This window comes from Schistocerca cancellata, chromosome 6 (assembly GCF_023864275.1).
Source record: "Schistocerca cancellata isolate TAMUIC-IGC-003103 chromosome 6, iqSchCanc2.1, whole genome shotgun sequence".
Classification (NCBI taxonomy): Eukaryota; Metazoa; Arthropoda; class Insecta; order Orthoptera; family Acrididae; genus Schistocerca; species Schistocerca cancellata.
In genome coordinates, this window is record NC_064631.1 from 617,324,186 (window position 1) to 617,339,493 (window position 15,308).

A 15,308-nucleotide genomic window follows, 5' to 3' on the forward strand; every position below is an offset into this window, starting at 1 on the left:
AGCCTCAAGAATACGAAACACCTTTCATATCTTCAGGCGGTACGCAACCGTCTATTTTGTTCTACTTTATTTCTGTGCGATCACATAGGCCTAATTCGTGTTTCATTCCAGCCTCAAGACTACATAGCACCGTACATACATTTAGAGTGTACACCACCGTTTACTTAGTTTCACTTAATTTTGTTACTATAACCTCTCCGTCTTCATGACACATGATTGTACAACAATCAGCACGTTTTTTGGTTGATAGATACACAAATACCGTAATCGACCCATTTAGAGAAGTTCCCTAGTGCTGTAAAAACGCTATTTCACTACAAAAAAATTAAACATAATTACACTGTTCCTTAACGCCTGACGCTAGATTAAATTACTGTTGAATGGCCAGTAATTGTGGTCTGCTCATACTTCTGCAGAGTTCTTCGGGCATATTTAATTCAATATTCAGATCCCTACAAAAAATTTCTACTTGCCTGCAGCAAGCACAATAACTTGTTGTGTAAAAGAGGTAGTATTTCATGGGATGTGAACTACTGCAGTGTTTCCAGAGAACGTACTTAGCTTCCGCTGATGGGCTCTGTTTTAAGAATTCTTTCTCTCTATGGCCTGCAAAATTCCGTCGAATATCTAATGATTTGATACCGGTAAAAGGTACATTTTCAGAACTGTCCCAATTTCGAACGGTTATTTAAAGTGCACGACTATTGGCCGACCACGCCCAGCTTGACATTTATTAGCCGTATTATATATTGCATAGTCGCAAAATAGTTCACCAAAGCCTCAGAACTCAATACGAAAGAAATTCCTCCAGAATTCCTGCCAAATGGTTTTCTGAATGATTGTCATTATTCTCCCACATCAATTCCTACAGAGATGATGACTTTCAGAAAGTAGTATTTTCCCTGGGTTGCATTTAGAGCAGCTTTTGTTGCAGAGCTCTTTCAGATTCTTTCGATATTTTTTCAGTATTTCGGAATCCTCACCCGGTAAAGATACTGTGGTATCATCGACCAGATAACTATTCAGGTTTATGGATGTGATCGGTGAACACTCGTACAGCTATTGTGTAACTATAAAAATAATATATTGTCCCGGTGTAGCCCGTCTTACTTCTGCGTTGGCTATACATGTAGGAAGTCTGTCAGAAGAAACTGTCACTCAAAAACATTTTTTTTATGTATTTCTATGTCCTTGACGGTTTTTGGCTTTACCCTTTTCCCCTTTTGACAGCTCGACTAGAGATAATAATTCCGATTTCTTTTTGTTTTGTTCAACTGTGTTCATTATTTCTAAAGTCTTTCCTTTAACTTAATTTTTTTGTACATTTAAAGATATGTTATCTAGTATTTTAAAATGGTCGAATATTTTTCAGTTAACATCATATAATAAGAGGATTTATTATATTATACGAGCTAAGAAAAATCAAAGAAGAAACAGCAAATTAGCTAAGGAACGGAGGGTGTTAAGTAAAAAAATTAGTAATTTAGAAAGGAATAAAAGAGGATTTGGAAAGTAAAGACAATATTGTTGCCCACCATCGTCAGTGATCGTAAGGAAAAATCATAGAACTGCCTTGAGCCTTTTTCTTCCGGTTTCACATTACAACGTTTATATGTAATTTGACCGTGTATTAAGAGATAGACTCGAAATTAATTGCACTTTTAAGTGACCAGTAGGCAACAATATCCGGTCATTATTCACAGACTGCTATGAAATAGTTCAGTAACTTGTGGGGATCGTCAGGAAGACAGAACTCGGAGTAGGTTCATCGGGTTATACCTTTATTAACAGCATTTTATTTATTTGTAAGATTCTGTGTAGCTTTGTTTCTGCATATTTCTATCTGTGATATTATTCTAAGTATTTACGTAGTTTGGTAGCTCCGTTTGTGCTACGTGTTATCCTGTGTTTATGTGTGGCTGCTTCATCTTCTGTTTCTTTATCACAGTATGATGCTTCATTTCATCGTTATGGGTGGGTCTAGGTGAAGGCCTATACAATATTGTCGGGTGTTTTGTGTGGATGGGTCCAATCGTCTGGATTCCTGAGGAAGGTATATGTGTTCTGATGTGTCAACCTTTGTCGCCTGGCCTGCGTATGTGTGGTACAGTGTAGTTACATGCGGCGAGAGCTAGTTCAGCCATGGCTTGTACACTCCTGGAAATTGAAATAAGAACACAGTGAATTCATTGTCCCAGGAAGGGGAAACTTTATTGACACATTCCTGGGGTCAGATACATCACATGATCACACTGACAGAACCACAGGCACATAGACACAGGCAACAGAGCATGCACAATGTCGGCACTAGTACAGTGTATATCCACCTTTCGCAGCAATGCAGGCTGCTATTCTCCCATGGAGACGATCGTAGAGATGCTGGATGTAGTCCTGTGGAACGGCTTGCCATGCCATTTCCACCTGGCGCCTCAGTTGGACCAGCGTTCGTGGATGTGCAGACCGCGTGAGACGACGCTTCATCCAGTCCCAAACATACTCAATGGGGGACAGATCCGGAGATCATGCTGGCCAGGGTAGTTGACTTACACCTTCTAGAGCACGTTGGGTGGCACGGGATACATGCGGACGTGCATTGTCCTGTTGGAACAGCAAGTTCCCTTGCCGGTCTAGGAATGGTAGAACGATGGGTTCGATGACGGTTTGGATGTACCGTGCACTATTCAGTGTCCCCTCGACGATCACCAGTGGTGTACGGCCAGTGTAGGAGATCGCTCCCCACACCATGATGCCGGGTGTTGGCCCTGTGTGCCTCGGTCGTATGCAGTCCTGATTGTGGCGCTCACCTGCACGGCGCCAAACACGCATACGACCATCATTGGCACCAAGGAAGAAGCGACTCTCATCGCTGAAGACGACACGTCTCCATTCGTCCCTCCATTCACGCCTGTCGCGACACCACTGGAGGCGGGCTGCACGATGTTGGGGCGTGAGCGGAAGACGGCCTAACGGTGTGCGGGACCGTAGCCCAGCTTCATGGAGACGGTTGCGAATGGTCCTCGCCGATACCCCAGGAGCAACAGTGTCCCTAATTTGCTGGGAAGTGGCGGTTAGGTCCCCTACGGCACTGCGTCGGATCCTACGGTCTTGGCGTGCATCCGTGCGTCGCTGCGGTCCGGTCCCAGGTCGACGGGCACGTGCACCTTCCGCCGACCACTGGCGACAACATCGATGTACTGTGGAGACCTTACGCCCCACGTGTTGAGCAATTCGGCGGTACGTCCACCCGGCCTCCCGCATGCCCACTATACGCCCTCGCTCAAAGTCCGTCAACTGCACATACGGTATCCCGTCCACGCTATCGCGGCATGCTACCAGTGTTAAAGACTGCGATGGAGCTCCGTATGCCACGGCAAACTGGCTGACACTGACGGCGGCGGTGCACAAATGCTGCGCAGCTAGCGCCATTCGACGGCCAACACCGCGGTTCCTGGTGTGTCCGCTGTGCCGTGCGTGTGATCATTGCTTGTACAGCCCTCTCGCAGTGTCCGGAGCAAGTATGGTGGGTCTGACGCACCGGTGTCAATGTGTTCTTTTTTCCATTTCCAGGAGTGTAGTTGTAAAGGCGCCTGATGACCATAGCAGCACACCCTTCCACCTGTTTATCGGCTTTGACTGCTGTCGTTTGCACGTGGGTCTTGAAGGAGAGTCCTTCGTCTATCGTAATTACCAGTCATCTTATATTCTGTTTTCGTATTATGTATGTGTTTCACAGTTTCAAAGTTGGGCTTCCTATAAGTTGAACCTAAAGTGTTTTGTTCGGTGAAAATGTCAGCTGTTTTGTGTACACCAGTTGTTCATGTGTAATAGTATACCATTCTCTTTATCCTCAAGCTGTGCTCGGCAGATCCCGACACTGCAGGAGTATACCATTGTTGTGTCGGCGCAGTCAAGGCTATGCAGGAGATGTATTTGAGGTTCCATTGCTAGCTTCTAGAAAATGGCCACAGAAAGAGTGTTGTGGGCACCCTTTCGTGAGCCATCAATCAAGAACCCAATCCCTACGGTAATTCCGCACGCTACGGTGCACCTTGTCCGGTACCAGCAGATTTCTAAGATCTGCAAACATAGTAGGCCACCAGAGGTTGCCAAATGCTCCCATAGTGTCTATCATTATGGATGTTACAAATTTCAGATCTGTGGTTTCTACTGTGATAGGGGGCTTGGTTTATCGTGTCGTCAGCTTGTTTGTTTTTCTAAAGTCAATATTAATGGGGGCTAAATCCCGTTAGCTCGCTGCGTGATTGTGTTCGGGCACACCAAAGGCGTTCCTGGACCTAATTACCTGGTAGGTAAGCAAATTGACCGGTATGATTTTGGATCGGTTGGGTTTCTATCAGCGGCTTTCTTGAGCGTAACAATTTCCGCGACGCTGATATTCTTCCGAACCGCAAGGCTTTGTTTACGGTCTCGCTTAGAAAAGTGAGTCATGAGGGATACGATAACTTTATAATATTTCCGTGCGAGTGCCATCGGGTCCAGAGGCCTTTCTTCTCTTTAGTCTTGTTATCGTTCGCGCTACCTCCTCCCGCCTGGAAAGACAAGTGATACACTCCTGGAAATTGAAATAAGAACACCGTGAATTCATTGTCCCAGGAAGGGGAAACTTTATTGACACATTCCTGGGGTCAGATACATCACATGATCACACTGACAGAACCACAGGCACATAGACACAGGCAACAGAGCATGCACAATGTCGGCACTAGTACAGTGTATATCCACCTTTCGCAGCAATGCAGGCTGCTATTCTCCCATGGAGACGATCGTAGAGATGCTGGATGTAGTCCTGTGGAACGGCTAGCCATGCCATTTCCACCTGGCGCCTCAGTTGGACCAGCGTTCGTGCTGGACGTGCAGACCGCGTGAGACGACGCTTCATCCAGTCCCAAACATGCTCAATGGGGGACAGATCCGGAGATCTTGCTGGCCAGGGTAGTTGACTTACACCTTCTAGAGCACGTTGGGTGGCACGGGATATATGCGGACGTGCATTGTCCTGTTGGAACAGCAAGTTCCCTTGCCGGTCTAGGAATGGTAGAACGATGGGTTCGATGACGGTTTGGATGTACCGTGCACTATTCAGTGTCCCCTCGACGATCACCAGTGGTGTACGGCCAGTGTAGGAGATCGCTCTCCACACCATGATGCCGGGTGTTGGCCCTGTGTGCCTCGGTCGTATGCAGTCCTGATTGTGGCGCTCACCTGCACGGCGCCAAACACGCATACGACCATCATTGGCACCAAGGCAGAAGCGACTCTCATCGCTGAAGACGACACGTCTCCATTCGTCCCTCCATTCACGCCTGTCGCGACACCACTGGAGGCGGGCTGCACGATGTTGGGGCGTGAGCGGAAGACGGCCTAACGGTGTGCGGGACCATAGCCCAGCTTCATGGAGACGGTTGCGAATGGTCCTCGCCGATACCCCAGGAGCAACAGTGTCCCTAATTTGCTGGGAAGTGGCGGTGCGGTCCCCTACGGCACTGCGTAGGATCCTACGGTCTTGGCGTGCATCCGTGCGTCGCTGCGGTCCGGTCCCAGGTCGACGGGCACGTGCACCTTCCGCCGACCACTGGCGACAACATCGATGTACTGTGGAGGCCTCACGCCCCACGTGTTGAGCAATTCGGCGGTACGTCCACCCGGCCTCCCGCATGCCCACTATACGCCCTCGCTCAAAGTCCGTCAACTGCACATACGGTTCACGTCCACGCTGTCGCGGCATGCTACCAGTGTTAAAGACTGCGATGGAGCTCCGTATGCCACGGCAAACTGGCTGACACTGACGGCGGCGGTGCACAAATGCTGCGCAGCTAGCGCCATTCGACGGCTAACACCGCGGTTCCTGGTGTGTCCGCTGTGCCGTGCGTGTGATCATTGCTTGTACAGCCCTCTCGCAGTGTCCGGAGCAAGTATGGTGGGTCTGACACACCGGTGTCAATGTGTTCTTTTTTCCATTTCCAGGAGTGTAGTTTGAGCTCTGTTGTGAAGTTGTAATTCTGTTCGTAGGTTGCTATATGTCTTTCGACGTGTGTTTTGATGAGCATCAGGTAGTAGTTTTAGCAGTAAATAATCTCCATTACCTCTCCATCCGTGCGCGCCATCATCTTGTCACAGTCTTTACAAGACCAGTGGGATTTTGATTTTTCCCATTAAAATTTTGTAAGGTAATTCATATCTGAAGTCTGCAAAAGGTACACCAGTAATTATTTAATTTTCATCTATCGTCGAGGTACTGAATGAGCTTCAGTACCAGACTGTCACCGAATGTTCCGATTAAAGAATCGGCTTGCCCTGGAATACAACAAAACTGTTTATAGCTGATTGCTCTTCCGCCGAATTAGTTTCTTCCTTAGTTTATACAGCGCCTCCATGTCAGTCCTCCAATCAGAGTTTGTAAGTATTGCCTTTTATTAAACTTATTCATGGAGTTCACCACCTATTCTACCGTATTTGGTCTAACGCTAATTATTTGCAGTGTCGCCCGGGTCTTTAGTCATGATGATTCGATGAGCTCTGATAAATTTTCGAGTTGTTGTTGTTGTTGTTGTTGTTGTGGTCTTCAGTCCTGAGACTGGTTTGATGCAGCTCTCCATGCTACTCTATCCAGTGCAAGCCTCTTCATCTCCCAGTACCTACAGCAGCCTACATCCTACTGAATCTGTTTAGTGTATTCATCTCTTGGTCTCCCTCTACGATTTTTACCCTCCACGCTGCCCTCCAGTACTAAATTAGTGATCCCTTGATGCCTCAGAACATGTCCTATCAACCGATCCTTTCTTCTAGTCGAGCTGTGCCACGAACTCCTCTTCTCCTCAATTCTATACAATACCTCCTCATTAGTTATGCGATCTACCCATCTAATCTTCACCATTCTTCTGTAGCACCACATTTCGAAAGCTTCTAGTCTCTTCTTGTCTAAACTATTTATCGTCCATGTTTCACATTCATACATGGCTACACTCCTTACAAATACCTTCAGAAACCACTTCCTGACACTTAAATCAGTACTCGATGTTAACAAATTTCTCTTCTTCAGAAACGCTTTCCTTCCCATTGCCAGTCTACATTTTATATAGTTTCTACTTCGACCATCATCAGTTATTTTGCTCCCCAAATAGCAAAACTCCTTTACTACTTTAAGTGTCTCATTTCCTAATCTAATTCCCGCAGCATCACCCGATTTAATTCGACTACATTCCATTATCCTCGTTTTGCTTTTGTTGATGTTCATCTTATACCCTCCTTTCAATACACTGTCCATTCCGGTCAACTGCTCTTCCAAGTCCTTTGCTGTCTCTGACAGAGTTGCAATGTCATCGGCGAACCTCAAAATTTTTATTTCTTCTCCATGGATTTTAATATCTACAATCGAATTTTTCTTTTGTTTCCCTCACTGCTTGCTCAATATACAGACTGAATAGCATCGGGGACAGGCTACAACCCTGTCTCACTCCCTTCCCAAACACTGCTTCCCTTCCATGTCACTCGACTGTTATGACTGCCGTCTGCTTTCTGTACAAATTGTAAATAGCCTTTCGTTCCCTGTATTTTACCCCTGCCAACTTCAGAATTTCAATGAGAGTATTCCAGTCAACATTGTCAAAAGGTTTCTCGAAGTCTACAAATGCTAGAAACGTAGGTTTGCCTTTCCTTAATCTTTCTTGTAAGATACGTCGTAGGGTGTTCTTACATTTCTACAGAATCCAAACGGATCTTCCCCCGAGGTCGGCTTCTACTAGTTTTTCCATTCGTCTGTAAAGAATTAGCGTTAGTATTTTGCAGCTGTGACTTATTAAACTGATATTTCGGTAATTTTCACATCTGTCAACACCTGCTTTCTTGGGGACTGGAATTATCATATTCTTCTTGAAGTCTGAGGGAATTTCGCTTATCTCATACACCTTGCTCACCAGATGGTAGAGTTTTGTCAGGACTGGCTCTCCCAAGGCTGTCAGTAGTTCTAATGGAGTGTTGTCTACTCCCGGGGCCTTGTTTCGACTTAGGTCTTCCAGTGCTCTGTCAAACTCCCATTTCATATTCATCTACCTCCTCTTCCTTTTCTATAATATTCTCATCAAGAATATCGCCCCTGTATGGACCCTCTATATACTCCTTCCACCTTTCTGTTTTCCCTTCTTTGCTTAGAACTGGGTTTCCATCTGAGCTCTTGATATTCATGCAAGTGGTTCTCTTTACGTCAAAGGTCTCTTTAATTTTCTTGTTGGCAGTATCTATATTACCCCTCGTGAGATAAGCCTCTACATCCTTACATTTGTCCCCTTGCCATCCCTGCTTAACCAATTTGCACTTCCTGTCGATCTCATTTTTGAGACGTTTGTATTCCTTTTTGCCTGCTTCACTTGCTGCATTTTTTTAATTTCTCCTATCGTCAATTAAATTCAGTATCTCTTCTATTACCCAAGGATTTCTACTAGCTCTCGTCTTTTTACCTACTTGATCCTCTGCTGCCTTCACTATTTCATTCCTCAAAGCTACCCATTATTTTTCTACTGTATTTCTTTCCCTCATTCCTATCAATTGTTCCCTTATGATCTCCCTGAAACTCTGTACAACCTCTGGTTCTTTCAGTTTATCCAGGTCCCATCTCCTTAAATTCCCACCTTTTTGCAGTTTCTTCAGTTTTAATCTACAGTTCATAACCAATGGATTATGGTCAGAGTCCACATCTGCCCCTGGAAATGTCTTACAATTTAAAACCTGGTACCTAAATCTCTGTCTTACCATTGTATAATCTATCTGAAACCTTTTAGCATCTCTAGGGTTCTTCCATGTATACAACCTTCTTTCATGATTCTTGAACCAAGTGTTAGCTATGATTAAGTTGAGCTCTGTGCAAAATTCTACCTGGCAGCTTCCTCTTTCATTTCTTAGTCCCAGTCCATATTCACCTACTACGTTTCCTTCTCTTCCTTTTCCTACTGTCGCATTCCAGTCACCCGTGACTATTAAAGTTTCATCTCCCTTCACTACTTGAATAATTTCTTTTATCACATCATACAATTCACCAACTTCTTCATCATCTGCAGAGTAGTTAGCATATAAACTTGTACCACCGTAGTAGGCGTGGGCTTCGTGCCTATCTTGGCCACAGTAATGCGTTCACTATGGTGTTTGTAGTAGATTACCCGCACGCCTATTTTTTTATTCCTTATTAAACCTACTCCTGCATTACCCCTATTTGATTTTGTATTTATAACCCTGTATTCTCCTGACGTAAAGTCTTGCTCCTCCTGCCCACCGAACTTCAATAATTCCCACTATATCTAATTTTAAGCTGTCCATTCCCCTTTTTAAATTTTCTAACCTACCTGCCCGATTAAGGGATCTGACATTCCACCCTCCGATCCGTAGGACGCCAGTTTTCATTCTCCTGATAACAACGTCCTCCTGAGTAGTCCACGCCCGGAGATCCGAATGGGGGACTATTTTACCTCCGGAATATTTTACCCAAGAGGACGACATCATCATTTAACCATACAGTAAAGCTGCATGTCCTCGGGAAAAATTACAGCTGTAGTTTCCCCTTGCTTTCAGCCGTTCGCAGTACCAGCACAGCAAGGCCGTTTTGGTTAGTGTTACAAGGCCATATCAGTCAATCATCCAGACTGTTGCCCCTGCAACTACTGAAAAGCCTGCTGCCCCTCTCCAGGAACCACACGTTTGTCTGGCCTCTCAACAGATACCCCTCCGTTGAGGTTGCACCTGCAGTACGGCTATCTTTATCGCTGAGGCACGCAAGCCTCCCCACCAACGGCAAGGTCCATGGTTTATGTGGGGGGGGGGGGGGTGATTTTCGAGTTATGTCGTGGTAAACAAAACTACCGGAATAAGTTTACCCGTATGGTCGTGTCTGAAAGCTTACCGTACGCTGGAAATATTCCCGTTATGAGGAAATATTTTTTTTCAATTGTGGAACAGAAAATGCGATACCTTATTTGGCAAAATGTTTAAGATTGGAACACACATTGTCTAGGCAACTCTTAATTTAGACGTCTCACGATGATTACCTGGTATACTTAACGACCTATTAATTTTCTCATCCTTTCCAGAACCCATGAAAACGTTGGAGTAGATTCATTTGCGGAACTTCACCTTGTGAGGGATCTCGCCTTTCATCGGCTGCATGCGATTTTCTGCTCGACAAATGTATGGGACAGTCACGTTAATCGGAATGAGGAACACAATCAGGGGCTTCTATAGTTTTGACGAACACACGTTGTCGGTAAACTTGTAAGTTTATTCAGTGCTGTAGGTTTTCATAGAGACAAATAGGAATGTGTGTTTGAATGACACCTAAAATGTCTGCTGCGGACATAGCAAACCGTGGACATGGCAGAACCTTCAACGCATGGCTGGGTACATCCAGTTACAGGTCAAAGAAACGAGCGTTGTTACCTGGAAGAGCCACCACAGAAAGTGAGTGCAGGAAATGCATTCGCTGGCAGCCGCGACGGCCTACTGGTGACGACATTAAATGTGTTGGCGACGAGGTGGAGAAAGGAATGCCAGTGGTGACAGATAAGGTGACGGAGCGTGCCGGTAAAATATCGAAGTTGAGTAAGTTGATAGGGCGCTGATTACGGGAGGAGTAACACGATGACTCGCCGAGTGACATTCCAGTATATCGCTAAGCGAAGAAGGAGCGAAGTGCACTCAGTGAATATCCCACAGACAATGTGGATAGCTCCTAAATGATTATTTTTAAAAACCACCTTGGGCTACCAGTTTTACAATGCAAGATGCCTTTATATCACATTACTATCTAGCTGCGGTCCATGGTCATTCCCAAATGTCTGTGAATACAGTAAGGAAACAACACTACACAGCTAAGACAGATTAGTGAACATACATTTTTCTTTAATTGTTTTTTCATTCCCCTCACCCTCTGTGGGCCAGGGTAGACTGTCAGCGGGTACAGTTCGTCGCTCTTCAGCCAAACGAGAGTAAATTTTTTTAAATGTATTAAGAATTGTATATGATGGTAGAAAAATTGAATGTTGCACCAACAGAGACATAGTAGGACATCTACATAAATTAAAAGATGAAAAGCAGGTATGTTGAGTGATTAAAATGCATTCACAGACGGATGGCAAGTGAATGTTTCACCCAATATGAAATACAGATAGTGAGATGCGTAAATAAGTAAGATAAGGTAAATAATAAAAAAAATAATGAACTCATTGATTAAAATAGATACAGACATTAGTGAATTTATTAGTGTATGCTGACTACCAGGGACAGCGGTGTCATGGAACTGGGCTAGTGCGTAGGATGGGTATGTGTGGGCAGATGTTTGGAGGAGGGATCTGGGACAGTGAAGAGGAGTGCGGTTCTGAATTAAGCCTTTGGATGTGAATGAAGAAGAGTGACGAAGGAGGGAGCCTTGACCAAATGGGGAAAAATGATCAAATATTTCTAAATTCCTAAGTGACCAAACTGCTGAGGTCATCAGTCCCTAGACTTACACACACTTACGCTAAGAACAAAACGCATTCCCATGCCTGAGGGAGGACTCGGACCTCCGGCGAGAGGGGCCACGCAATCCATGACATGGCGCCTCAAACCGCACGGCCACTCCAAGCGGTGACAAGATAGGGAGAAGTGGGTTCTTCTCGATCTGGTGGGACAGAAGAATATTAGCCCAGATTTCATGGTGTGATAAGTGGAGGCGATTAAAGTTTCTTTTGTAGAGGGGTGGAGAGTGTGGAGGTTTAGCGTTGGTGGAATGTGGTGGCAGATTACCATTTAGTACGGGGGGGGGGGCAATTAGCGGATGATTAGAGTCAACGTTTTGGGTGGTGTAGGATACTCTGAGGTGTTCAAGATGGAAGAGTAGGGCAAGGAATTTTATAAGTTGGTAGACGATTTGGGGTGTGGAGGATAAGTGGATCCGAAAGGCTAGGAGGGGTGTATGACGTTTAAGGACCTATAGGGCGTGATAAAAATAGAGAGGAGCGGATATCCATGCCACATTAACAAATCAGAGAATGGGTGGGATCAGTTGTTTCTAGGTGCTGGGGATCATGGAAGGGTTCAATCTCTATATATGGTCAGTGTCTCAGCCATGAGTCTGCAGGAACAATCAGAAAGATGACAGGATTCGTGGAGGAGGAGAGAGCATATGGAGGAAGTGGGGGACAGTGTGGAATGTGGTGAGTTACACCATTTGATAGTGTTTTCTGGAGGAAGGTGGCAGCATGGTGGATGTCACTGGGATGTTGGAAGGATATGGGATGGCTTCAGATTTAGGTAGCAATGGATTCTCTTTAGACATTCCAGTTGGTACAAGAATAGTCTTGGACTTGTTGTGAAAGGCTGAATGTGATGTGCAGAGAATGTTGAGTAGGACAGGGAGGTGGTCTTTTCCTTTGGTGACGAGGCCTGCTACAATAATGCTCCCATCGTGGTTAGGAGATTCAATAATAACTTAAGGAATGGAATTGCTTCCAGACTAGGTATGCTGTGGAAAGGGACTGTGTCACCGTGGAGGGAGTCAGTAAATAGACGCCAACGTTGGAGTTCAGTGTGGGAACGCCTATGGATGTTAAGGTCAGCGGCAATGATATAAGTCAGAAAGGTATGGTCTGTGTGGTTGAGGAAATTATAAGGGATGTGGTAATGCAGTTGGATGTAAGTGTTATTGTTTTCAGGAAGAGAATGAGGATGAGGTGTTCAATAGGAGTGTTGTAGATGGTTTGTGAATGAACAGGGATGTTCTTCTGGTGGCCAGTAGCAACTCTGCATCTAGCTGTGGGGAGTAGGTTATCTGTATGGTGGATTGTGTATGACAAAGTTTTGGATAGTATCATGGGTCTGGAGAGTGATTTCATTCAGGGCAAGAGTACAGATGTAGTACTGGGATAGCGTGTGTGTGAAGAAAGGTTTGTTGACTGATGTTGTTGTTGTGGTCTTCAGTCCTGAGACTGGTTTGATGCAGCTCTCCATGCTACTCTATCCTGTGCAAGCTTCTTCATCTCCCAGTATCTACTGCAACCTACATCCTTCTGAATCTGCTTAGTGTATTCATCTCTTGGTCTCCCTCTACGATTTTTACCCTCCACACTGCCCTCCAATGCTAAATTTGTGATCCCTTGATGCCTCAAAACATGTCCTACCAACCGATCCCTTCTTCTAGTCAAGTTGTGCCACAAACTTCTCTTCTCCCCAATCCTATTCAATACCTCCTCATTAGTTACGTGATCTACCCACCTTATCTTCAGCATTCTTCTGTAGCACCACATTTCGAAAGCTTCTATTCTCTTCTTGTCCAAACTAGTTATCGTCCATGTTTCACTTCCATACATGGCTACACTCCATACAAATACTTTCAGAAACGACTTCCTGACACTTAAATCTATACTCGATGACTGATACAGAGCAGATATTGTGCAGTAGGATGTTATACTGACATTGTGCCATGATTTAGGAAAGGAAATGTTGGTGTGGACAGGTGGTTGAGTAGCTTTTAAGCTAGGGTGTCGAAAAGGGTGAAAACACAGCAGACCTGGTTGAGGGAATGTGTGGCTTGGGTGTTGAGGTGGAGAACAGAGCAAGCAGAAAGGGAAGTTTGTCGTAGGATGTGTAGCCTCCAGGACGGGTGGATGTTTTGGACTATGTTAATGAAACACATGAGGTGAGCTGAAGCAATTGTTGGGTTGGAAGTCGTGCAGAGTAGGTGTGGTGCGAACTGTCTGTTAGCTCAGGTCTGGAAGGCTGAAGGTGGGGTTTTCCCTTTGAAGAATAGGACATTTGGGGCAGGTTACAGATATTCATGTGGGAGGGGAGTGAGTTTAGGACATTATTTGTGATAATGGTGGGATTTACAAGAGCAGGCGGGAATGCTTTTACAATTAGTGGTCAGGTAGTCGTTGTACATGGGGCATCTTTGGTAGCAATAGGATTGACGACAGGATTTGGAATTTTCAACAGTGTGTTTTCGTTTGTAGAGTAGGGATCCATCATTAAGAAGGTCATCGACTGTAGATGAGGATTCAGTAAAAATATGTACTATGAAGATTCGGCTATCATCGGAAATGTGGAGTGCTTTCTGAACTTCTAGGTCAGGGTGGAATTGGAGTTCAGACTCCACCTTCTGAGCAATAATGCTGGTTTCCATGATGCTGGTCCGTGTACTGGAGATGCTGCATGCGAAGGAAGTGCTGCTGAGGGTGGCAGGCTCAGAGAGGCAAAGACTGGGAAAGCGAGATGTAATCTGGAAGGGCGCCATATGATGATTATAGGGAATTGCGAAGGAGAGGTATAAACAATGATGGTAGTGGGAAAAGGAATCCCTACGTGGAGACACGACGAAGTGGTCACCAGAAGACAGGTGGGGAAGTTATCAGTTGATGGGTGATGGATGGTTGACGTCGGTGATGGCGGCACGCGTAGCAGCAGCGGCGGCGGCAGTGGCGGCAGCAGCGGCGAGATGGAGCTGGCGTCAGTGACGATGATCCTCAAAGCCAGGTGACGATGAATAGACACACACACACACACACACACACACACACACACACACACACACACACATGGAAGAAGTCCAGAAGATACAAATAAACTACAAACACACAGATACGGGTACTGGTGTGAAGCGTAGGGGATTACCCCTACCAGTCTACACAGGGACAGTGTGAGAGGTGAATCCGGCCTATTGATATAGCAATAGGGATTACCCTAGCCAGTCTATTTCGTCAGCTGCTAAATGATGTTATTGAACAATGGAACGTTTGCATACATGGAATTCCACATAACAATGTGCTTCCAAGCCAGTTATATGACTGATAACGTACGTGAAAACACTACTAACAGCAAGCTTCCTGGTCCTTGAAAAGTCATTTAACAGTGAAACTTGCAGTTATTCTTTCTCAAACATAAACGTACCTATTGCTGAACTTCGGGAAACAGGAATCGCCGAAGTGCTATACCTAGACATGTTATTTTTCAAATAGTCCTAATTTATAGGCAGAGGGAGCTATAGTCATGTGACGATGGTCTTCTAGACTTGTCATTATCTCTTAATAATTACTTACAATTGTTACTTGTACAATGAATTATCAGTTATTGCTACATGTTGATGGAAAGTGTTATTAAATCTTTCTACTTAAATTTTTATGCATCAGTTCTAAAAATTGCCTCTGTACTGGTCGTCATTAAGAAAATCTGAAAGTGGGGCATTATTATCTCTCGCCTGTCTAGTGCAAATACAGTCTTTGTATTCGATTAAAAACGCTATGCCACACAAATCTGCTAAGTGTACAAATTGT

At 45.0% G+C, this 15,308-nt stretch overlaps 1 protein-coding gene across 1 annotated transcript in view; it reads left to right on the plus strand.

Annotated features, from left to right (window-relative positions):
- LOC126088452 (cilia- and flagella-associated protein 53-like) overlaps window positions 1–15,308 on the plus strand; it is a 212,027-nt gene that overhangs the window by 106,683 nt on the left and 90,036 nt on the right. The gene's annotated exons all lie outside the window — the stretch shown is intronic.